This window comes from Pagrus major, chromosome 18 (assembly GCF_040436345.1).
Source record: "Pagrus major chromosome 18, Pma_NU_1.0".
NCBI lineage: Eukaryota > Metazoa > Chordata > Actinopteri > Spariformes > Sparidae > Pagrus > Pagrus major.
Genome location: NC_133232.1, coordinates 12,416,360 through 12,440,262, shown reverse-complemented (window position 1 = coordinate 12,440,262; position 23,903 = coordinate 12,416,360). Strand labels below are relative to the sequence as shown.

At 37.9% G+C, this 23,903-nt stretch overlaps 1 protein-coding gene across 1 annotated transcript in view; it reads left to right on the top strand.

Annotated features, from left to right (window-relative positions):
- The window catches only part of LOC141013485 (F-box only protein 38-like), a 156,003-nt gene that overhangs the window by 103,868 nt on the left and 28,232 nt on the right, over positions 1-23,903 (top strand). The window lies entirely within an intron of this gene.

Below are 23,903 nucleotides of genomic sequence, written 5' to 3'. Positions count from 1 at the left end.
GTCTTCTTGATGACAAACAAGGTTTTTCCTGCACTTTCATTCATTAAAGGTGCAAACTGGCTTATGTCAATTTTGAGCGTTTCAGAGCGAGACAAGCGTCTTTTTGCATTGTACAATAGCATAAGCTGTATTTGTCTGAAAAAAGGTTTTTCGAGTAAGTTTTCTAGCTTGAACTGGTTGAATTTGGATCTTCTTGATGGCAAACAAGGTTTTTCCTGCACTTTCATTCATTAAGGGTGAAAAGTGGCTTATGTCAATTTTGAGCGTTTCAGAGCGAGAGAAGCGTCTTTTTGCATTGTACAATAGCATAAGCTGTATTTGTCTGAAAAAAGGTTTTTCACTGAGGTTTCTTAGCCTGAACAGGTTGAATTTGGATCTTCTTGATGGCAAACAAGGTTTTTCCTGTGCTTTCATTCATTAAGGGTGAAAAGTGGCTTATGTCAATTTTGAGCGTTTCAGAGCGAGACAAGCGTCTTTTTGCATTGTACAATAGCATAAGCTGTATTTGTCTGAAAAAAGGTTTTTCACTGAGGTTTCCTAGCCTGAACTGGTTGAATTTGGGTCTTCTTGATGACAAACAAGGTTTTTCCTGCACTTTCATTCATTAAAGGTGCAAACTGGCTTATGTCAATTTTGAGCGTTTCAGAGCGAGACAAGCGTCTTTTTGCATTGTACAATAGCATAAGCTGTATTTGTCTGAAAAAAGGTTTTTCGAGTAAGTTTTCTAGCTTGAACTGGTTGAATTTGGATCTTCTTGATGGCAAACAAGGTTTTTCCTGCACTTTCATTCATTAAGGGTGAAAAGTGGCTTATGTCAATTTTGAGCGTTTCAGAGCGAGAGAAGCGTCTTTTTGCATTGTACAATAGCATAAGCTGTATTTGTCTGAAAAAAGGTTTTTCGAGTAAGTTTTCTAGCTTGAACTGGTTGAATTTGGATCTTCTTGATGGCAAACAAGGTTTTTCCTGCACTTTCATTCATTAAGGGTGAAAAGTGGCTTATGTCAATTTTGAGCGTTTCAGAGCGAGACAAGCGTCTTTTTGCATTGTACAATAGCATAAGCTGTATTGGACTGAAAAAAGGTTTTTCACTGAGGTTTCCTAGCCTGAACTGGTTGAATTTGGGTCTTCTTGATGGCAAACAAGGTTTTTCCTGCACTTTCATTCATTAAGGGTGAAAAGTGGCTTATGTCAATTTTGAGCGTTTCAGAGCGAGAGAAGCGTCTTTTTGCATTGTACAATAGCATAAGCTGTATTTGTCTGAAAAAAGGTTTTTCGAGTAAGTTTTCTAGCTTGAACTGGTTGAATTTGGATCTTCTTGATGGCAAACAAGATTTTTCCTGCACTTTCATTCATTAAGGGTGAAAAGTGGCTTATGTCAATTTTGAGCGTTTCAGAGCGAGACAAGCGTCTTTTTGCATTTTACAATAGCATAAGCTGTATTTGTCTGAAAAAAGGTTTTTCACTGAGGTTTCTTAGCCTGAACAGGTTGAATTTGGATCTTCTTGATGGCAAACAAGGTTTTTCCTGTGCTTTCATTCATTAAAGGTGCAAACTGGCTTATGTCAATTTTGAGCGTTTCAAGGCGAGAGAAGCGTCTTTTTGCATTGTACAATAGCATAAGCTGTATTTGTCTGAAAAAAGGTTTTTCGAGTAAGTTTTCTAGCCTGAACTGGTTGAATTTGGATCTTCTTGATGGCAAACAAGGTTTTTCCTGCACTTTCATTCATTAAGGGTGAAAAGTGGCTTATGTCAATTTTGAGCGTTTCAGAGCGAGAGAAGCGTCTTTTTGCATTGTACAATAGCATAAGCTGTATTTGTCTGAAAAAAGGTTTTTCACTGAGGTTTCTTAGCCTGAACATGTTGAATTTGGATCTTCTTGATGGCAAACAAGGTTTTTCCTGCACTTTCATTCATTAAGGGTGAAAAGTGGCTTATGTCAATTTTGAGCGTTTCAGAGCGAGAGAAGCGTCTTTTTGCATTGTACAATAGCATAAGCTGTATTTGTCAGAAAAAAGGTTTTTCACTGAGGTTTCCTAGCCTGAACAGGTTGAATTTGGGTCTTCTTGATGGCAAACAAGGTTTTTCCTGCACTTTCATTCATTAAGGGTGAAAAGTGGCTTATGTCAATTTTGAGCGTTTCAGAGCGAGAGAAGCGTCTTTTTGCATTGTACAATAGCATAAGCTGTATTTGTCTGAAAAAAGGTTTTTCGAGTAAGTTTTCTAGCTTGAACTGGTTGAATTTGGATCTTCTTGATGGCAAACAAGGTTTTTCCTGCACTGTCATTCATTGAGGGTGAAAAGTGGCTTATGTCAATTTTGAGCGTTTCAGAGCGAGAGAAGCGTCTTTTTGCATTGTACAATAGCATAAGCTGTATTGGACTGAAAAAAGGTTTTTCACTGAGGTTTCTTAGCCTGAACAGGTTGAATTTGGATCTTCTTGATGGCAAACAAGGTTTTTCCTGCACTTTCATTCATTAAGGGTGAAAAGTGGCTTATGTCAATTTTGAGCGTTTCAAGGCGAGAGAAGCGTCTTTTTGCATTGTACAATAGCATAAGCTGTATTTGTCTGAAAAAAGGTTTTTCACTGAGGTTTCCTAGCCTGAACTGGTTGAATTTGGGTCTTCTTGATGACAAACAAGGTTTTTCCTGCACTTTCATTCATTAAAGGTGCAAACTGGCTTATGTCAATTTTGAGCGTTTCAGAGCGAGACAAGCGTCTTTTTGCATTGTACAATAGCATAAGCTGTATTTGTCTGAAAAAAGGTTTTTCGAGTAAGTTTTCTAGCTTGAACTGGTTGAATTTGGATCTTCTTGATGGCAAACAAGGTTTTTCCTGCACTTTCATTCATTAAGGGTGAAAAGTGGCTTATGTCAATTTTGAGCGTTTCAGAGCGAGAGAAGCGTCTTTTTGCATTGTACAATAGCATAAGCTGTATTTGTCTGAAAAAAGGTTTTTCACTGAGGTTTCTTAGCCTGAACATGTTGAATTTGGATCTTCTTGATGGCAAACAAGGTTTTTCCTGCACTTTCATTCATTAAGGGTGAAAAGTGGCTTATGTCAATTTTGAGCGTTTCAGAGCGAGAGAAGCGTCTTTTTGCATTGTACAATAGCATAAGCTGTATTTGTCAGAAAAAAGGTTTTTCACTGAGGTTTCCTAGCCTGAACAGGTTGAATTTGGGTCTTCTTGATGGCAAACAAGGTTTTTCCTGCACTTTCATTCATTAAGGGTGAAAAGTGGCTTATGTCAATTTTGAGCGTTTCAGAGCGAGAGAAGCGTCTTTTTGCATTGTACAATAGCATAAGCTGTATTTGTCTGAAAAAAGGTTTTTCGAGTAAGTTTTCTAGCTTGAACTGGTTGAATTTGGATCTTCTTGATGGCAAACAAGGTTTTTCCTGCACTGTCATTCATTGAGGGTGAAAAGTGGCTTATGTCAATTTTGAGCGTTTCAGAGCGAGAGAAGCGTCTTTTTGCATTGTACAATAGCATAAGCTGTATTGGACTGAAAAAAGGTTTTTCACTGAGGTTTCTTAGCCTGAACAGGTTGAATTTGGATCTTCTTGATGGCAAACAAGGTTTTTCCTGCACTTTCATTCATTAAGGGTGAAAAGTGGCTTATGTCAATTTTGAGCGTTTCAAGGCGAGAGAAGCGTCTTTTTGCATTGTACAATAGCATAAGCTGTATTTGTCTGAAAAAAGGTTTTTCACTGAGGTTTCCTAGCCTGAACTGGTTGAATTTGGGTCTTCTTGATGACAAACAAGGTTTTTCCTGCACTTTCATTCATTAAAGGTGCAAACTGGCTTATGTCAATTTTGAGCGTTTCAGAGCGAGACAAGCGTCTTTTTGCATTGTACAATAGCATAAGCTGTATTTGTCTGAAAAAAGGTTTTTCGAGTAAGTTTTCTAGCTTGAACTGGTTGAATTTGGATCTTCTTGATGGCAAACAAGGTTTTTCCTGCACTTTCATTCATTAAGGGTGAAAAGTGGCTTATGTCAATTTTGAGCGTTTCAGAGCGAGAGAAGCGTCTTTTTGCATTGTACAATAGCATAAGCTGTATTTGTCTGAAAAAAGGTTTTTCGAGTAAGTTTTCTAGCTTGAACTGGTTGAATTTGGATCTTCTTGATGGCAAACAAGGTTTTTCCTGCACTTTCATTCATTAAGGGTGAAAATTGGCTTATGTCAATTTTGAGCGTTTCAGAGCGAGACAAGCGTCTTTTTGCATTGTACAATAGCATAAGCTGTATTGGACTGAAAAAAGGTTTTTCACTGAGGTTTCCTAGCCTGAACTGGTTGAATTTGGGTCTTCTTGATGGCAAACAAGGTTTTTCCTGCACTTTCATTCATTAAGGGTGAAAAGTGGCTTATGTCAATTTTGAGCGTTTCAAGGCGAGAGAAGCGTCTTTTTGCATTGTACAATAGCATAAGCTGTATTTGTCTGAAAAAAGGTTTTTCACTGAGGTTTCCTAGCCTGAACTGGTTGAATTTGGGTCTTCTTGATGACAAACAAGGTTTTTCCTGCACTTTCATTCATTAAAGGTGCAAACTGGCTTATGTCAATTTTGAGCGTTTCAGAGCGAGACAAGCGTCTTTTTGCATTGTACAATAGCATAAGCTGTATTTGTCTGAAAAAAGGTTTTTCGAGTAAGTTTTCTAGCTTGAACTGGTTGAATTTGGATCTTCTTGATGGCAAACAAGGTTTTTCCTGCACTTTCATTCATTAAGGGTGAAAAGTGGCTTATGTCAATTTTGAGCGTTTCAGAGCGAGAGAAGCGTCTTTTTGCATTGTACAATAGCATAAGCTGTATTTGTCAGAAAAAAGGTTTTTCACTGAGGTTTCCTAGCCTGAACAGGTTGAATTTGGGTCTTCTTGATGGCAAATAAGGTTTTTCCTGCACTTTCATTCATTAAAGGTGCAAACTGGCTTATGTCAATTTTGAGCGTTTCAGAGCGAGAGAAGCGTCTTTTTGCATTGTACAATAGCATAAGCTGTATTTGTCTGAAAAAAGGTTTTTCGAGTAAGTTTTCTAGCTTGAACTGGTTGAATTTGGATCTTCTTGATGGCAAACAAGGTTTTTCCTGCACTTTCATTCATTAAGGGTGAAAAGTGGCTTATGTCAATTTTGAGCGTTTCAGAGCGAGAGAAGCGTCTTTTTGCATTGTACAATAGCATAAGCTGTATTTGTCTGAAAAAAGGTTTTTCACTGAGGTTTCTTAGCCTGAACATGTTGAATTTGGATCTTCTTGATGGCAAACAAGGTTTTTCCTGCACTTTCATTCATTAAGGGTGAAAAGTGGCTTATGTCAATTTTGAGCGTTTCAGAGCGAGAGAAGCGTCTTTTTGCATTGTACAATAGCATAAGCTGTATTTGTCAGAAAAAAGGTTTTTCACTGAGGTTTCCTAGCCTGAACAGGTTGAATTTGGGTCTTCTTAATGGCAAATAAGGTTTTTCCTGCACTTTCATTCATTAAGGGTGAAAAGTGGCTTATGTCAATTTTGAGCGTTTCAGAGCGAGAGAAGCGTCTTTTTGCATTGTACAATAGCATAAGCTGTATTTGTCTGAAAAAAGGTTTTTCGAGTAAGTTTTCTAGCTTGAACTGGTTGAATTTGGATCTTCTTGATGGCAAACAAGGTTTTTCCTGCACTTTCATTCATTAAGGGTGAAAAGTGGCTTATGTCAATTTTGAGCGTTTCAGAGCGAGAGAAGCGTCTTTTTGCATTGTACAATAGCATAAGCTGTATTTGTCAGAAAAAAGGTTTTTCACTGAGGTTTCCTATCCTGAACAGGTTGAATTTGGGTCTTCTTGATGGGAAATAAGGTTTTTCCTGCACTTTCATTCATTAAAGGTGCAAACTGGCTTATGTCAATTTTGAGCGTTTCAGAGCGAGAGAAGCGTCTTTTTGCATTGTACAATAGCATAAGCTGTATTGGACTGAAAAAAGGTTTTTCACTGAGGTTTCCTAGCCTGAACTGGTTGAATTTGGGTCTTCTTGATGGCAAACAAGGTTTTTCCTGCACTTTCATTCATTAAGGGTGAAAAGTGGCTTATGTCAATTTTGAGCGTTTCAGAGCGAGAGAAGCGTCTTTTTGCATTGTACAATAGCATAAGCTGTATTTGTCTGAAAAAAGGTTTTTCGAGTAAGTTTTCTAGCTTGAACTGGTTGAATTTGGATCTTCTTGATGGCAAACAAGGTTTTTCCTGCACTTTCATTCATTAAAGGTGCAAACTGGCTTATGTCAATTTTGAGCGTTTCAGAGCGAGACAAGCGTCTTTTTGCATTGTACAATAGCATAAGCTGTATTTGTCTGAAAAAAGGTTTTTCACTGAGGTTTCTTAGCCTGAACAGGTTGAATTTGGATCTTCTTGATGGCAAACAAGGTTTTTCCTGTGCTTTCATTCATTAAGGGTGAAAAGTGGCTTATGTCAATTTTGAGCGTTTCAGAGCGAGACAAGCGTCTTTTTGCATTGTACAATAGCATAAGCTGTATTTGTCAGAAAAAAGGTTTTTCACTGAGGTTTCCTAGCCTGAACAGGTTGAATTTGGGTCTTCTTGATGGCAAACAAGGTTTTTCCTGCACTTTCATTCATAAGGGTGAAAAGTGGCTTATGTCAATTTTGAGCGTTTCAGAGCGAGAGAAGCGTCTTTTTGCATTGTACAATAGCATAAGCTGTATTTGTCTGAAAAAAGGTTTTTCGAGTAAGTTTTCTAGCTTGAACTGGTTGAATTTGGATCTTCTTGATGGCAAACAAGGTTTTTCCTGCACTTTCATTCATTAAGGGTGAAAAGTGGCTTATGTCAATTTTGAGCGTTTCAGAGCGAGAGAAGCGTCTTTTTGCATTGTACAATAGCATAAGCTGTATTTGTCAGAAAAAAGGTTTTTCACTGAGGTTTCCTAGCCTGAACAGGTTGAATTTGGGTCTTCTTAATGGCAAATAAGGTTTTTCCTGCACTTTCATTCATTAAGGGTGAAAAGTGGCTTATGTCAATTTTGAGCGTTTCAGAGCGAGAGAAGCGTCTTTTTGCATTGTACAATAGCATAAGCTGTATTTGTCTGAAAAAAGGTTTTTCGAGTAAGTTTTCTAGCTTGAACTGGTTGAATTTGGATCTTCTTGATGGCAAACAAGGTTTTTCCTGCACTTTCATTCATTAAGGGTGAAAAGTGGCTTATGTCAATTTTGAGCGTTTCAGAGCGAGAGAAGCGTCTTTTTGCATTGTACAATAGCATAAGCTGTATTGGACTGAAAAAAGGTTTTTCACTGAGGTTTCTTAGCCTGAACAGGTTGAATTTGGATCTTCTTGATGGCAAACAAGGTTCTTCCTGTGCTTTCATTCATTAAGGGTGAAAAGTGGCTTATGTCAATTTTGAGCGTTTCAGAGCGAGACAAGCGTCTTTTTGCATTGTACAATAGCATAAGCTGTATTGGACTGAAAAAAGGTTTTTCACTGAGGTTTCTTAGCCTGAACTGGTTGAATTTGGGTCTTCTTGATGGCAAACAAGGTTTTTCCTGTGCTTTCATTCATTAAGGGTGAAAAGTGGCTTATGTCAATTTTGAGCGTTTCAGAGCGAGACAAGCGTCTTTTTGCATTGTACAATAGCATAAGCTGTATTTGTCTGAAAAAAGGTTTTTCGAGTAAGTTTTCTAGCTTGAACTGGTTGAATTTGGATCTTCTTGATGGCAAACAAGGTTTTTCCTGCACTTTCATTCATTAAGGGTGAAAAGTGGCTTATGTCAATTTTGAGCGTTTCAGAGCGAGAGAAGCGTCTTTTTGCATTGTACAATAGCATAAGCTGTATTTGTCTGAAAAAAGGTTTTTCACTGAGGTTTCTTAGCCTGAACAGGTTGAATTTGGATCTTCTTGATGGCAAACAAGGTTTTTCCTGCACTTTCATTCATTAAGGGTGAAAAGTGGCTTATGTCAATTTTGAGCGTTTCAGAGCGAGAGAAGCGTCTTTTTGCATTGTACAATAGCATAAGCTGTATTTGTCTGAAAAAAGGTTTTTCGAGTAAGTTTTCTAGCTTGAACTGGTTGAATTTGGATCTTCTTGATGGCAAACAAGGTTTTTCCTGCACTTTCATTCATTAAAGGTGCAAACTGGCTTATGTCAATTTTGAGCGTTTCAGAGCGAGACAAGCGTCTTTTTGCATTGTACAATAGCATAAGCTGTATTTGTCTGAAAAAAGGTTTTTCGAGTAAGTTTTCTAGCTTGAACTGGTTGAATTTGGATCTTCTTGATGGCAAACAAGGTTTTTCCTGCACTTTCATTCATTAAGGGTGAAAAGTGGCTTATGTCAATTTTGAGCGTTTCAGAGCGAGAGAAGCGTCTTTTTGCATTGTACAATAGCATAAGCTGTATTTGTCAGAAAAAAGGTTTTTCACTGAGGTTTCCTAGCCTGAACAGGTTGAATTTGGGTCTTCTTGATGGCAAATAAGGTTTTTCCTGCACTTTCATTCATTAAAGGTGCAAACTGGCTTATGTCAATTTTGAGCGTTTCAGAGCGAGAGAAGCGTCTTTTTGCATTGTACAATAGCATAAGCTGTATTGGACTGAAAAAAGGTTTTTCACTGAGGTTTCCTAGCCTGAACTGGTTGAATTTGGGTCTTCTTGATGGCAAACAAGGTTTTTCCTGCACTTTCATTCATTAAGGGTGAAAAGTGGCTTATGTCAATTTTGAGCGTTTCAGAGCGAGACAAGCGTCTTTTTGCATTGTACAATAGCATAAGCTGTATTTGTCTGAAAAAAGGTTTTTCACTGAGGTTTCTTAGCCTGAACAGGTTGAATTTGGATCTTCTTGATGGCAAACAAGGTTTTTCCTGCACTTTCATTCATTAAGGGTGAAAAGTGGCTTATGTCAATTTTGAGCGTTTCAAGGCGAGAGAAGCGTCTTTTTGCATTGTACAATAGCATAAGCTGTATTTGTCTGAAAAAAGGTTTTTCACTGAGGTTTCCTAGCCTGAACTGGTTGAATTTGGGTCTTCTTGATGACAAACAAGGTTTTTCCTGCACTTTCATTCATTAAAGGTGCAAACTGGCTTATGTCAATTTTGAGCGTTTCAGAGCGAGACAAGCGTCTTTTTGCATTGTACAATAGCATAAGCTGTATTTGTCTGAAAAAAGGTTTTTCGAGTAAGTTTTCTAGCTTGAACTGGTTGAATTTGGATCTTCTTGATGGCAAACAAGGTTTTTCCTGCACTTTCATTCATTAAGGGTGAAAAGTGGCTTATGTCAATTTTGAGCGTTTCAGAGCGAGAGAAGCGTCTTTTTGCATTGTACAATAGCATAAGCTGTATTTGTCTGAAAAAAGGTTTTTCACTGAGGTTTCTTAGCCTGAACAGGTTGAATTTGGATCTTCTTGATGGCAAACAAGGTTTTTCCTGTGCTTTCATTCATTAAGGGTGAAAAGTGGCTTATGTCAATTTTGAGCGTTTCAGAGCGAGACAAGCGTCTTTTTGCATTGTACAATAGCATAAGCTGTATTTGTCTGAAAAAAGGTTTTTCACTGAGGTTTCCTAGCCTGAACTGGTTGAATTTGGGTCTTCTTGATGACAAACAAGGTTTTTCCTGCACTTTCATTCATTAAAGGTGCAAACTGGCTTATGTCAATTTTGAGCGTTTCAGAGCGAGACAAGCGTCTTTTTGCATTGTACAATAGCATAAGCTGTATTTGTCTGAAAAAAGGTTTTTCGAGTAAGTTTTCTAGCTTGAACTGGTTGAATTTGGATCTTCTTGATGGCAAACAAGGTTTTTCCTGCACTTTCATTCATTAAGGGTGAAAAGTGGCTTATGTCAATTTTGAGCGTTTCAGAGCGAGAGAAGCGTCTTTTTGCATTGTACAATAGCATAAGCTGTATTTGTCTGAAAAAAGGTTTTTCGAGTAAGTTTTCTAGCTTGAACTGGTTGAATTTGGATCTTCTTGATGGCAAACAAGGTTTTTCCTGCACTTTCATTCATTAAGGGTGAAAAGTGGCTTATGTCAATTTTGAGCGTTTCAGAGCGAGACAAGCGTCTTTTTGCATTGTACAATAGCATAAGCTGTATTGGACTGAAAAAAGGTTTTTCACTGAGGTTTCCTAGCCTGAACTGGTTGAATTTGGGTCTTCTTGATGGCAAACAAGGTTTTTCCTGCACTTTCATTCATTAAGGGTGAAAAGTGGCTTATGTCAATTTTGAGCGTTTCAGAGCGAGAGAAGCGTCTTTTTGCATTGTACAATAGCATAAGCTGTATTTGTCTGAAAAAAGGTTTTTCGAGTAAGTTTTCTAGCTTGAACTGGTTGAATTTGGATCTTCTTGATGGCAAACAAGATTTTTCCTGCACTTTCATTCATTAAGGGTGAAAAGTGGCTTATGTCAATTTTGAGCGTTTCAGAGCGAGACAAGCGTCTTTTTGCATTTTACAATAGCATAAGCTGTATTTGTCTGAAAAAAGGTTTTTCACTGAGGTTTCTTAGCCTGAACAGGTTGAATTTGGATCTTCTTGATGGCAAACAAGGTTTTTCCTGTGCTTTCATTCATTAAAGGTGCAAACTGGCTTATGTCAATTTTGAGCGTTTCAAGGCGAGAGAAGCGTCTTTTTGCATTGTACAATAGCATAAGCTGTATTTGTCTGAAAAAAGGTTTTTCGAGTAAGTTTTCTAGCCTGAACTGGTTGAATTTGGATCTTCTTGATGGCAAACAAGGTTTTTCCTGCACTTTCATTCATTAAGGGTGAAAAGTGGCTTATGTCAATTTTGAGCGTTTCAGAGCGAGAGAAGCGTCTTTTTGCATTGTACAATAGCATAAGCTGTATTTGTCTGAAAAAAGGTTTTTCACTGAGGTTTCTTAGCCTGAACATGTTGAATTTGGATCTTCTTGATGGCAAACAAGGTTTTTCCTGCACTTTCATTCATTAAGGGTGAAAAGTGGCTTATGTCAATTTTGAGCGTTTCAGAGCGAGAGAAGCGTCTTTTTGCATTGTACAATAGCATAAGCTGTATTTGTCAGAAAAAAGGTTTTTCACTGAGGTTTCCTAGCCTGAACAGGTTGAATTTGGGTCTTCTTGATGGCAAACAAGGTTTTTCCTGCACTTTCATTCATTAAGGGTGAAAAGTGGCTTATGTCAATTTTGAGCGTTTCAGAGCGAGAGAAGCGTCTTTTTGCATTGTACAATAGCATAAGCTGTATTTGTCTGAAAAAAGGTTTTTCGAGTAAGTTTTCTAGCTTGAACTGGTTGAATTTGGATCTTCTTGATGGCAAACAAGGTTTTTCCTGCACTGTCATTCATTGAGGGTGAAAAGTGGCTTATGTCAATTTTGAGCGTTTCAGAGCGAGAGAAGCGTCTTTTTGCATTGTACAATAGCATAAGCTGTATTGGACTGAAAAAAGGTTTTTCACTGAGGTTTCTTAGCCTGAACAGGTTGAATTTGGATCTTCTTGATGGCAAACAAGGTTTTTCCTGCACTTTCATTCATTAAGGGTGAAAAGTGGCTTATGTCAATTTTGAGCGTTTCAAGGCGAGAGAAGCGTCTTTTTGCATTGTACAATAGCATAAGCTGTATTTGTCTGAAAAAAGGTTTTTCACTGAGGTTTCCTAGCCTGAACTGGTTGAATTTGGGTCTTCTTGATGACAAACAAGGTTTTTCCTGCACTTTCATTCATTAAAGGTGCAAACTGGCTTATGTCAATTTTGAGCGTTTCAGAGCGAGACAAGCGTCTTTTTGCATTGTACAATAGCATAAGCTGTATTTGTCTGAAAAAAGGTTTTTCGAGTAAGTTTTCTAGCTTGAACTGGTTGAATTTGGATCTTCTTGATGGCAAACAAGGTTTTTCCTGCACTTTCATTCATTAAGGGTGAAAAGTGGCTTATGTCAATTTTGAGCGTTTCAGAGCGAGAGAAGCGTCTTTTTGCATTGTACAATAGCATAAGCTGTATTTGTCTGAAAAAAGGTTTTTCACTGAGGTTTCTTAGCCTGAACATGTTGAATTTGGATCTTCTTGATGGCAAACAAGGTTTTTCCTGCACTTTCATTCATTAAGGGTGAAAAGTGGCTTATGTCAATTTTGAGCGTTTCAGAGCGAGAGAAGCGTCTTTTTGCATTGTACAATAGCATAAGCTGTATTTGTCAGAAAAAAGGTTTTTCACTGAGGTTTCCTAGCCTGAACAGGTTGAATTTGGGTCTTCTTGATGGCAAACAAGGTTTTTCCTGCACTTTCATTCATTAAGGGTGAAAAGTGGCTTATGTCAATTTTGAGCGTTTCAGAGCGAGAGAAGCGTCTTTTTGCATTGTACAATAGCATAAGCTGTATTTGTCTGAAAAAAGGTTTTTCGAGTAAGTTTTCTAGCTTGAACTGGTTGAATTTGGATCTTCTTGATGGCAAACAAGGTTTTTCCTGCACTGTCATTCATTGAGGGTGAAAAGTGGCTTATGTCAATTTTGAGCGTTTCAGAGCGAGAGAAGCGTCTTTTTGCATTGTACAATAGCATAAGCTGTATTGGACTGAAAAAAGGTTTTTCACTGAGGTTTCTTAGCCTGAACAGGTTGAATTTGGATCTTCTTGATGGCAAACAAGGTTTTTCCTGCACTTTCATTCATTAAGGGTGAAAAGTGGCTTATGTCAATTTTGAGCGTTTCAAGGCGAGAGAAGCGTCTTTTTGCATTGTACAATAGCATAAGCTGTATTTGTCTGAAAAAAGGTTTTTCACTGAGGTTTCCTAGCCTGAACTGGTTGAATTTGGGTCTTCTTGATGACAAACAAGGTTTTTCCTGCACTTTCATTCATTAAAGGTGCAAACTGGCTTATGTCAATTTTGAGCGTTTCAGAGCGAGACAAGCGTCTTTTTGCATTGTACAATAGCATAAGCTGTATTTGTCTGAAAAAAGGTTTTTCGAGTAAGTTTTCTAGCTTGAACTGGTTGAATTTGGATCTTCTTGATGGCAAACAAGGTTTTTCCTGCACTTTCATTCATTAAGGGTGAAAAGTGGCTTATGTCAATTTTGAGCGTTTCAGAGCGAGAGAAGCGTCTTTTTGCATTGTACAATAGCATAAGCTGTATTTGTCTGAAAAAAGGTTTTTCGAGTAAGTTTTCTAGCTTGAACTGGTTGAATTTGGATCTTCTTGATGGCAAACAAGGTTTTTCCTGCACTTTCATTCATTAAGGGTGAAAATTGGCTTATGTCAATTTTGAGCGTTTCAGAGCGAGACAAGCGTCTTTTTGCATTGTACAATAGCATAAGCTGTATTGGACTGAAAAAAGGTTTTTCACTGAGGTTTCCTAGCCTGAACTGGTTGAATTTGGGTCTTCTTGATGGCAAACAAGGTTTTTCCTGCACTTTCATTCATTAAGGGTGAAAAGTGGCTTATGTCAATTTTGAGCGTTTCAAGGCGAGAGAAGCGTCTTTTTGCATTGTACAATAGCATAAGCTGTATTTGTCTGAAAAAAGGTTTTTCACTGAGGTTTCCTAGCCTGAACTGGTTGAATTTGGGTCTTCTTGATGACAAACAAGGTTTTTCCTGCACTTTCATTCATTAAAGGTGCAAACTGGCTTATGTCAATTTTGAGCGTTTCAGAGCGAGACAAGCGTCTTTTTGCATTGTACAATAGCATAAGCTGTATTTGTCTGAAAAAAGGTTTTTCGAGTAAGTTTTCTAGCTTGAACTGGTTGAATTTGGATCTTCTTGATGGCAAACAAGGTTTTTCCTGCACTTTCATTCATTAAGGGTGAAAAGTGGCTTATGTCAATTTTGAGCGTTTCAGAGCGAGAGAAGCGTCTTTTTGCATTGTACAATAGCATAAGCTGTATTTGTCAGAAAAAAGGTTTTTCACTGAGGTTTCCTAGCCTGAACAGGTTGAATTTGGGTCTTCTTGATGGCAAATAAGGTTTTTCCTGCACTTTCATTCATTAAAGGTGCAAACTGGCTTATGTCAATTTTGAGCGTTTCAGAGCGAGAGAAGCGTCTTTTTGCATTGTACAATAGCATAAGCTGTATTGGACTGAAAAAAGGTTTTTCACTGAGGTTTCCTAGCCTGAACTGGTTGAATTTGGGTCTTCTTGATGGCAAACAAGGTTTTTCCTGTGCTTTCATTCATTAAGGGTGAAAAGTGGCTTATGTCAATTTTGAGCGTTTCAGAGCGAGACAAGCGTCTTTTTGCATTGTACAATAGCATAAGCTGTATTTGTCTGAAAAAAGGTTTTTCACTGAGGTTTCTTAGCCTGAACAGGTTGAATTTGGATCTTCTTGATGGCAAACAAGGTTTTTCCTGCACTTTCATTCATTAAGGGTGAAAAGTGGCTTATGTCAATTTTGAGCGTTTCAAGGCGAGAGAAGCGTCTTTTTGCATTGTACAATAGCATAAGCTGTATTGGACTGAAAAAAGGTTTTTCACTGAGGTTTCCTAGCCTGAACTGGTTGAATTTGGGTCTTCTTGATGGCAAACAAGGTTTTTCCTGCACTTTCATTCATTAAGGGTGAAAAGTGGCTTATGTCAATTTTGAGCGTTTCAAGGCGAGAGAAGCGTCTTTTTGCATTGTACAATAGCATAAGCTGTATTTGTCTGAAAAAAGGTTTTTCACTGAGGTTTCCTAGCCTGAACTGGTTGAATTTGGGTCTTCTTGATGACAAACAAGGTTTTTCCTGCACTTTCATTCATTAAGGGTGAAAAGTGGCTTATGTCAATTTTGAGCGTTTCAAGGCGAGAGAAGCGTCTTTTTGCATTGTACAATAGCATAAGCTGTATTTGTATGAAAAAAGGTTTTTCACTGAGGTTTCCTAGCCTGAACTGGTTGAATTTGGGTCTTCTTGATGACAAACAAGGTTTTTCCTGCACTTTCATTCATTAAAGGTGCAAACTGGCTTATGTCAATTTTGAGCGTTTCAGAGCGAGACAAGCGTCTTTTTGCATTGTACAATAGCATAAGCTGTATTTGTCTGAAAAAAGGTTTTTCGAGTAAGTTTTCTAGCTTGAACTGGTTGAATTTGGATCTTCTTGATGGCAAACAAGGTTTTTCCTGCACTTTCATTCATTAAGGGTGAAAAGTGGCTTATGTCAATTTTGAGCGTTTCAGAGCGAGAGAAGCGTCTTTTTGCATTGTACAATAGCATAAGCTGTATTTGTCTGAAAAAAGGTTTTTCACTGAGGTTTCTTAGCCTGAACAGGTTGAATTTGGATCTTCTTGATGGCAAACAAGGTTTTTCCTGTGCTTTCATTCATTAAGGGTGAAAAGTGGCTTATGTCAATTTTGAGCGTTTCAGAGCGAGACAAGCGTCTTTTTGCATTGTACAATAGCATAAGCTGTATTGGACTGAAAAAAGGTTTTTCACTGAGGTTTCCTAGCCTGAACTGGTTGAATTTGGGTCTTCTTGATGGCAAACAAGGTTTTTCCTGCACTTTCATTCATTAAGGGTGAAAAGTGGCTTATGTCAATTTTGAGCGTTTCAAGGCGAGAGAAGCGTCTTTTTGCATTGTACAATAGCATAAGCTGTATTTGTCTGAAAAAAGGTTTTTCACTGAGGTTTCCTAGCCTGAACTGGTTGAATTTGGGTCTTCTTGATGACAAACAAGGTTTTTCCTGCACTTTCATTCATTAAAGGTGCAAACTGGCTTATGTCAATTTTGAGCGTTTCAGAGCGAGACAAGCGTCTTTTTGCATTGTACAATAGCATAAGCTGTATTTGTCTGAAAAAAGGTTTTTCGAGTAAGTTTTCTAGCTTGAACTGGTTGAATTTGGATCTTCTTGATGGCAAACAAGGTTTTTCCTGCACTTTCATTCATTAAGGGTGAAAAGTGGCTTATGTCAATTTTGAGCGTTTCAGAGCGAGAGAAGCGTCTTTTTGCATTGTACAATAGCATAAGCTGTATTTGTCAGAAAAAAGGTTTTTCACTGAGGTTTCCTAGCCTGAACAGGTTGAATTTGGGTCTTCTTGATGGCAAATAAGGTTTTTCCTGCACTTTCATTCATTAAAGGTGCAAACTGGCTTATGTCAATTTTGAGCGTTTCAGAGCGAGAGAAGCGTCTTTTTGCATTGTACAATAGCATAAGCTGTATTGGACTGAAAAAAGGTTTTTCACTGAGGTTTCCTAGCCTGAACTGGTTGAATTTGGGTCTTCTTGATGGCAAACAAGGTTTTTCCTGTGCTTTCATTCATTAAGGGTGAAAAGTGGCTTATGTCAATTTTGAGCGTTTCAGAGCGAGACAAGCGTCTTTTTGCATTGTACAATAGCATAAGCTGTATTTGTCTGAAAAAAGGTTTTTCACTGAGGTTTCTTAGCCTGAACAGGTTGAATTTGGATCTTCTTGATGGCAAACAAGGTTTTTCCTGCACTTTCATTCATTAAGGGTGAAAAGTGGCTTATGTCAATTTTGAGCGTTTCAAGGCGAGAGAAGCGTCTTTTTGCATTGTACAATAGCATAAGCTGTATTGGACTGAAAAAAGGTTTTTCACTGAGGTTTCCTAGCCTGAACTGGTTGAATTTGGGTCTTCTTGATGGCAAACAAGGTTTTTCCTGCACTTTCATTCATTAAGGGTGAAAAGTGGCTTATGTCAATTTTGAGCGTTTCAAGGCGAGAGAAGCGTCTTTTTGCATTGTACAATAGCATAAGCTGTATTTGTCTGAAAAAAGGTTTTTCACTGAGGTTTCCTAGCCTGAACTGGTTGAATTTGGGTCTTCTTGATGACAAACAAGGTTTTTCCTGCACTTTCATTCATTAAGGGTGAAAAGTGGCTTATGTCAATTTTGAGCGTTTCAAGGCGAGAGAAGCGTCTTTTTGCATTGTACAATAGCATAAGCTGTATTTGTATGAAAAAAGGTTTTTCACTGAGGTTTCCTAGCCTGAACTGGTTGAATTTGGGTCTTCTTGATGACAAACAAGGTTTTTCCTGCACTTTCATTCATTAAAGGTGCAAACTGGCTTATGTCAATTTTGAGCGTTTCAGAGCGAGACAAGCGTCTTTTTGCATTGTACAATAGCATAAGCTGTATTTGTCTGAAAAAAGGTTTTTCGAGTAAGTTTTCTAGCTTGAACTGGTTGAATTTGGATCTTCTTGATGGCAAACAAGGTTTTTCCTGCACTTTCATTCATTAAGGGTGAAAAGTGGCTTATGTCAATTTTGAGCGTTTCAGAGCGAGAGAAGCGTCTTTTTGCATTGTACAATAGCATAAGCTGTATTTGTCTGAAAAAAGGTTTTTCACTGAGGTTTCTTAGCCTGAACAGGTTGAATTTGGATCTTCTTGATGGCAAACAAGGTTTTTCCTGTGCTTTCATTCATTAAGGGTGAAAAGTGGCTTATGTCAATTTTGAGCGTTTCAGAGCGAGACAAGCGTCTTTTTGCATTGTACAATAGCATAAGCTGTATTGGACTGAAAAAAGGTTTTTCACTGAGGTTTCTTAGCCTGAACAGGTTGAATTTGGATCTTCTTGATGGCAAACAAGGTTTTTCCTGCACTTTCATTCATTAAGGGTGAAAAGTGGATTATGTCAATTTTGAGCGTTTCAGAGCGAGACAAGCGTCTTTTTGCATTGTACAATAGCATAAGCTGTATTTGTCTGAAAAAAGGTTTTTCACTGAGGTTTCTTAGCCTGAACATGTTGAATTTGGATCTTCTTGATGGCAAACAAGGTTTTTCCTGCACTTTCATTCATTAAGGGTGAAAAGTGGCTTATGTCAATTTTGAGCGTTTCAGAGCGAGAGAAGCGTCTTTTTGCATTGTACAATAGCATAAGCTGTATTTGTCTGAAAAAAGGTTTTTCACTGAGGTTTTTCTAGCCTGAACTGGTTGAATTTGGGTCTTCTTGATGACAAACAAGGTTTTTCCTGCACTTTCATTCATTAAAGGTGCAAACTGGCTTATGTCAATTTTGAGCGTTTCAGAGCGAGACAAGCGTCTTTTTGCATTGTACAATAGCATAAGCTGTATTTGTCTGAAAAAAGGTTTTTCGAGTAAGTTTTCTAGCTTGAACTGGTTGAATTTGGATCTTCTTGATGGCAAACAAGGTTTTTCCTGCACTTTCATTCATTAAGGGTGAAAAGTGGCTTATGTCAATTTTGAGCGTTTCAGAGCGAGACAAGCGTCTTTTTGCATTGTACAATAGCATAAGCTGTATTTGTCTGAAAAAAGGTTTTTCACTGAGGTTTCCTAGCCTGAACTGGTTGAATTTGGGTCTTCTTGATGACAAACAAGGTTTTTCCTGCACTTTCATTCATTAAGGGTGAAAAGTGGCTTATGTCAATTTTGAGCGTTTCAAGGCGAGAGAAGCGTCTTTTTGCATTGTACAATAGCATAAGCTGTATTTGTCTGAAAAAAGGTTTTTCACTGAGGTTTCCTAGCCTGAACTGGTTGAATTTGGGTCTTCTTGATGACAAACAAGGTTTTTCCTGCACTTTCATTCATTAAAGGTGCAAACTGGCTTATGTCAATTTTGAGCGTTTCAGAGCGAGACAAGCGTCTTTTTGCATTGTACAATAGCATAAGCTGTATTTGTCTGAAAAAAGGTTTTTCGAGTAAGTTTTCTAGCTTGAACTGGTTGAATTTGGATCTTCTTGATGGCAAACAAGGTTTTTCCTGCACTTTCATTCATTAAGGGTGAAAAGTGGCTTATGTCAATTTTGAGCGTTTCAGAGCGAGAGAAGCGTCTTTTTGCATTGTACAATAGCATAAGCTGTATTTGTCTGAAAAAAGGTTTTTCACTGAGGTTTCTTAGCCTGAACAGGTTGAATTTGGATCTTCTTGATGGCAAACAAGGTTTTTCCTGTGCTTTCATTCATTAAGGGTGAAAAGTGGCTTATGTCAATTTTGAGCGTTTCAGAGCGAGACAAGCGTCTTTTTGCATTGTACAATAGCATAAGCTGTATTGGACTGAAAAAAGGTTTTTCACTGAGGTTTCTTAGCCTGAACAGGTTGAATTTGGATCTTCTTGATGGCAAACAAGGTTTTTCCTGCACTTTCATTCATTAAGGGTGAAAAGTGGCTTATGTCAATTTTGAGCGTTTCAGAGCGAGACAAGCGTCTTTTTGCATTGTACAATAGCATAAGCTGTATTTGTCTGAAAAAAGGTTTTTCACTGAGGTTTCTTAGCCTGAACATGTTGAATTTGGATCTTCTTGATGGCAAACAAGGTTTTTCCTGCACTTTCATTCATTAAGGGTGAAAAGTGGCTTATGTCAATTTTGAGCGTTTCAGAGCGAGAGAAGCGTCTTTTTGCATTGTACAATAGCATAAGCTGTATTTGTCTGAAAAAAGGTTTTTCACTGAGGTTTTTCTAGCCTGAACTGGTTGAATTTGGGTCTTCTTGATGACAAACAAGGTTTTTCCTGCACTTTCATTCATTAAAGGTGCAAACTGGCTTATGTCAATTTTGAGCGTTTCAGAGCGAGACAAGCGTCTTTTTGCATTGTACAATAGCATAAGCTGTATTTGTCTGAAAAAAGGTTTTTCGAGTAAGTTTTCTAGCTTGAACTGGTTGAATTTGGATCTTCTTGATGGCAAACAAGGTTTTTCCTGCACTTTCATTCATTAAGGGTGAAAAGTGGCTTATGTCAATTTTGAGCGTTTCAGAGCGAGAGAAGCGTCTTTTTGCATTGTACAATAGCATAAGCTGTATTTGTCTGAAAAAAGGTTTTTCACTGAGGTTTCTTAGCCTGAACAGGTTGAATTTGGATCTTCTTGATGGCAAACAAGGTTTTTCCTGTGCTTTCATTCATTAAGGGTGAAAAGTGGCTTATGTCAATTTTGAGCGTTTCAGAGCGAGACAAGCGTCTTTTTGCATTGTACAATAGCATAAGCTGTATTGGACTGAAAAAAGGTTTTTCACTGAGGTTTCTTAGCCTGAACAGGTTGAATTTGGATCTTCTTGATGGCAAACAAGGTTTTTCCTGCACTTTCATTCATTAAGGGTGAAAAGTGGCTTATGTCAATTTTGAGCGTTTCAGAGCGAGACAAGCGTCTTTTTGCATTGTACAATAGCATAAGCTGTATTTGTCTGAAAAAAGGTTTTTCACTGAGGTTTCTTAGCCTGAACATGTTGAATTTGGATCTTCTTGATGGCAAACAAGGTTTTTCCTGCACTTTCATTCATTAAGGGTGAAAAGTGGCTTATGTCAATTTTGAGCGTTTCAGAGCGAGAGAAGCGTCTTTTTGCATTGTACAATAGCTTAAGCTGTATTTGTCTGAAAAAAGGTTTTTCACTGAGGTTTTTCTAGCCTGAACTGGTTGAATTTGGGTCTTCTTGATGACAAACAAGGTTTTTCCTGCACTTTCATTCATTAAAGGTGCAAACTGGCTTATGTCAATTTTGAGCGTTTCAGAGCGAGACAAGCGTCTTTTTGCATTGTACAATAGCATAAGCTGTATTTGTCTGAAAAAAGGTTTTTCGAGTAAGTTTTCTAGCTTGAACTGGTTGAATTTGGATCTTCTTGATGGCAAACAAGGTTTTTCCTGCACTTTCATTCATTAAGGGTGAAAAGTGGCTTATGTCAATTTTGAGCGTTTCAGAGCGAGAGAAGCGTCTTTTTGCATTGTACAATAGCATAAGCTGTATTTGTCTGAAAAAAGGTTTTTCGAGTAAGTTTTCTAGCTTGAACTGGTTGAATTTGGATCTTCTTGATGGCAAACAAGGTTTTTCCTGCACTTTCATTCATTAAGGGTGAAAAGTGGCTTATGTCAATTTTGAGCGTTTCAGAGCGAGACAAGCGTCTTTTTGCATTGTACAATAGCATAAGCTGTATTTGTCTGAAAAAAGGTTTTTCACTGAGGTTTCCTAGCCTGAACTGGTTGAATTTGGGTCTTCTTGATGACAAACAAGGTTTTTCCTGCACTTTCATTCATTAAGGGTGAAAAGTGGCTTATGTCAATTTTGAGCGTTTCAAGGCGAGAGAAGCGTCTTTTTGCATTGTACAATAGCATAAGCTGTATTTGTCTGAAAAAAGGTTTTTCACTGAGGTTTCCTAGCCTGAACTGGTTGAATTTGGGTCTTCTTGATGACAAACAAGGTTTTTCCTGCACTTTCATTCATTAAAGGTGCAAACTGGCTTATGTCAATTTTGAGCGTTTCAGAGCGAGACAAGCGTCTTTTTGCATTGTACAATAGCATAAGCTGTATTTGTCTGAAAAAAGGTTTTTCGAGTAAGTTTTCTAGCTTGAACTGGTTGAATTTGGATCTTCTTGATGGCAAACAAGGTTTTTCCTGCACTTTCATTCATTAAGGGTGAAAAGTGGCTTATGTCAATTTTGAGCGTTTCAGAGCGAGAGAAGCGTCTTTTTGCATTGTACAATAGCATAAGCTGTATTTGTCTGAAAAAAGGTTTTTCACTGAGGTTTCTTAGCCTGAACAGGTTGAATTTGGATCTTCTTGATGGCAAACAAGGTTTTTCCTGTGCTTTCATTCATTAAGGGTGAAAAGTGGCTTATGTCAATTTTGAGCGTTTCAGAGCGAGACAAGCGTCTTTTTGCATTGTACAATAGCATAAGCTGTATTGGACTGAAAAAAGGTTTTTCACTGAGGTTTCTTAGCCTGAACAGGTTGAATTTGGATCTTCTTGATGGCAAACAAGGTTTTTCCTGCACTTTCATTCATTAAGGGTGAAAAGTGGCTTATGTCAATTTTGAGCGTTTCAGAGCGAGACAAGCGTCTTTTTGCATTGTACAATAGCATAAGCTGTATTTGTCTGAAAAAAGGTTTTTCACTGAGGTTTCTTAGCCTGAACATGTTGAATTTGGATCTTCTTGATGGCAAACAAGGTTTTTCCTGCACTTTCATTCATTAAGGGTGAAAAGTGGCTTATGTCAATTTTGAGCGTTTCAGAGCGAGAGAAGCGTCTTTTTGCATTGTACAATAGCATAAGCTGTATTTGTCTGAAAAAAGGTTTTTCACTGAGGTTTTTCTAGCCTGAACTGGTTGAATTTGGGTCTTCTTGATGACAAACAAGGTTTTTCCTGCACTTTCATTCATTAAAGGTGCAAACTGGCTTATGTCAATTTTGAGCGTTTCAGAGCGAGACAAGCGTCTTTTTGCATTGTACAATAGCATAAGCTGTATTTGTCTGAAAAAAGGTTTTTCGAGTAAGTTTTCTAGCTTGAACTGGTTGAATTTGGATCTTCTTGATGGCAAACAAGGTTTTTCCTGTGCTTTCATTCATTAAGGGTGAAAAGTGGCTTATGTCAATTTTGAGCGTTTCAGAGCGAGAGAAGCGTCTTTTTGCATTGTACAATAGCATAAGCTGTATTTGTCTGAAAAAAGGTTTTTCGAGTAAGTTTTCTAGCTTGAACTGGTTGAATTTGGATCTTCTTGATGGCAAACAAGGTTTTTCCTGCACTTTCATTCATTAAGGGTGAAAAGTGGCTTATGTCAATTTTGAGCGTTTCAGAGCGAGACAAGCGTCTTTTTGCATTGTACAATAGCATAAGCTGTATTGGACTGAAAAAAGGTTTTTCACTGAGGTTTCCTAGCCTGAACTGGTTGAATTTGGGTCTTCTTGATGGCAAACAAGGTTTTTCCTGCACTTTCATTCATTAAGGGTGAAAAGTGGCTTATGTCAATTTTGAGCGTTTCAAGGCGAGAGAAGCGTCTTTTTGCATTGTACAATAGCATAAGCTGTATTTGTCTGAAAAAAGGTTTTTCGAGTAAGTTTTCTAGCTTGAACTGGTTGAATTTGGATCTTCTTGATGGCAAACAAGGTTTTTCCTGCACTTTCATTCATTAAGGGTGAAAAGTGGCTTATGTCAATTTTGAGCGTTTCAGAGCGAGACAAGCGTCTTTTTGCATTGTACAATAGCATAAGCTGTATTGGACTGAAAAAAGGTTTTTCACTGAGGTTTCTTAGCCTGAACAGGTTGAATTTGGATCTTCTTGATGGCAAACAAGGTTTTTCCTGCACTTTCATTCATTAAGGGTGAAAAGTGGCTTATGTCAATTTTGAGCGTTTCAGAGCGAGACAAGCGTCTTTTTGCATTGTACAATAGCATAAGCTGTATTTGTCTGAAAAAAGGTTTTTCACTGAGGTTTCTTAGCCTGAACATGTTGAATTTGGATCTTCTTGATGGCAAACAAGGTTTTTCCTGCACTTTCATTCATTAAGGGTGAAAAGTGGCTTATGTCAATTTTGAGCGTTTCAGAGCGAGAGAAGCGTCTTTTTGCATTGTACAATAGCATAAGCTGTATTTGTCTGAAAAAAGGTTTTTCACTTAGGTTTTTCTAGCCTGAACTGGTTGAATTTGGGTCTTCTTGATGACAAACAAGGTTTTTCCTGCACTTTCATTCATTAAAGGTGCAAACTGGCTTATGTCAATTTTGAGCGTTTCAGAGCGAGACAAGCGTCTTTTTGCATTGAACAATAGCATAAGCTGTATTTGTCTGAAAAAAGGTTTTTCGAGTAAGTTTTCTAGCTTGAACTGGTTGAATTTGGATCTTCTTGATGGCAAACAAGGTTTTTCCTGCACTTTCATTCATTAAGGGTGAAAAGTGGCTTATGTCAATTTTGAGCGTTTCAGAGCGAGAGAAGCGTCTTTTTGCATTGTACAATAGCATAAGCTGTATTTGTCTGAAAAAAGGTTTTTCGAGTAAGTTTTCTAGCTTGAACTGGTTGAATTTGGATCTTCTTGATGGCAAACAAGGTTTTTCCTGCACTTTCATTCATTAAGGGTGAAAAGTGGCTTATGTCAATTTTGAGCGTTTCAGAGCGAGACAAGCGTCTTTTTGCATTGTACAATAGCATAAGCTGTATTTGTCTGAAAAAAGGTTTTTCACTGAGGTTTCCTAGCCTGAACTGGTTGAATTTGGGTCTTCTTGATGACAAACAAGGTTTTTCCTGCACTTTCATTCATTAAGGGTGAAAAGTGGCTTATGTCAATTTTGAGCGTTTCAAGGCGAGAGAAGCGTCTTTTTGCATTGTACAATAGCATAAGCTGTATTTGTCTGAAAAAAGGTTTT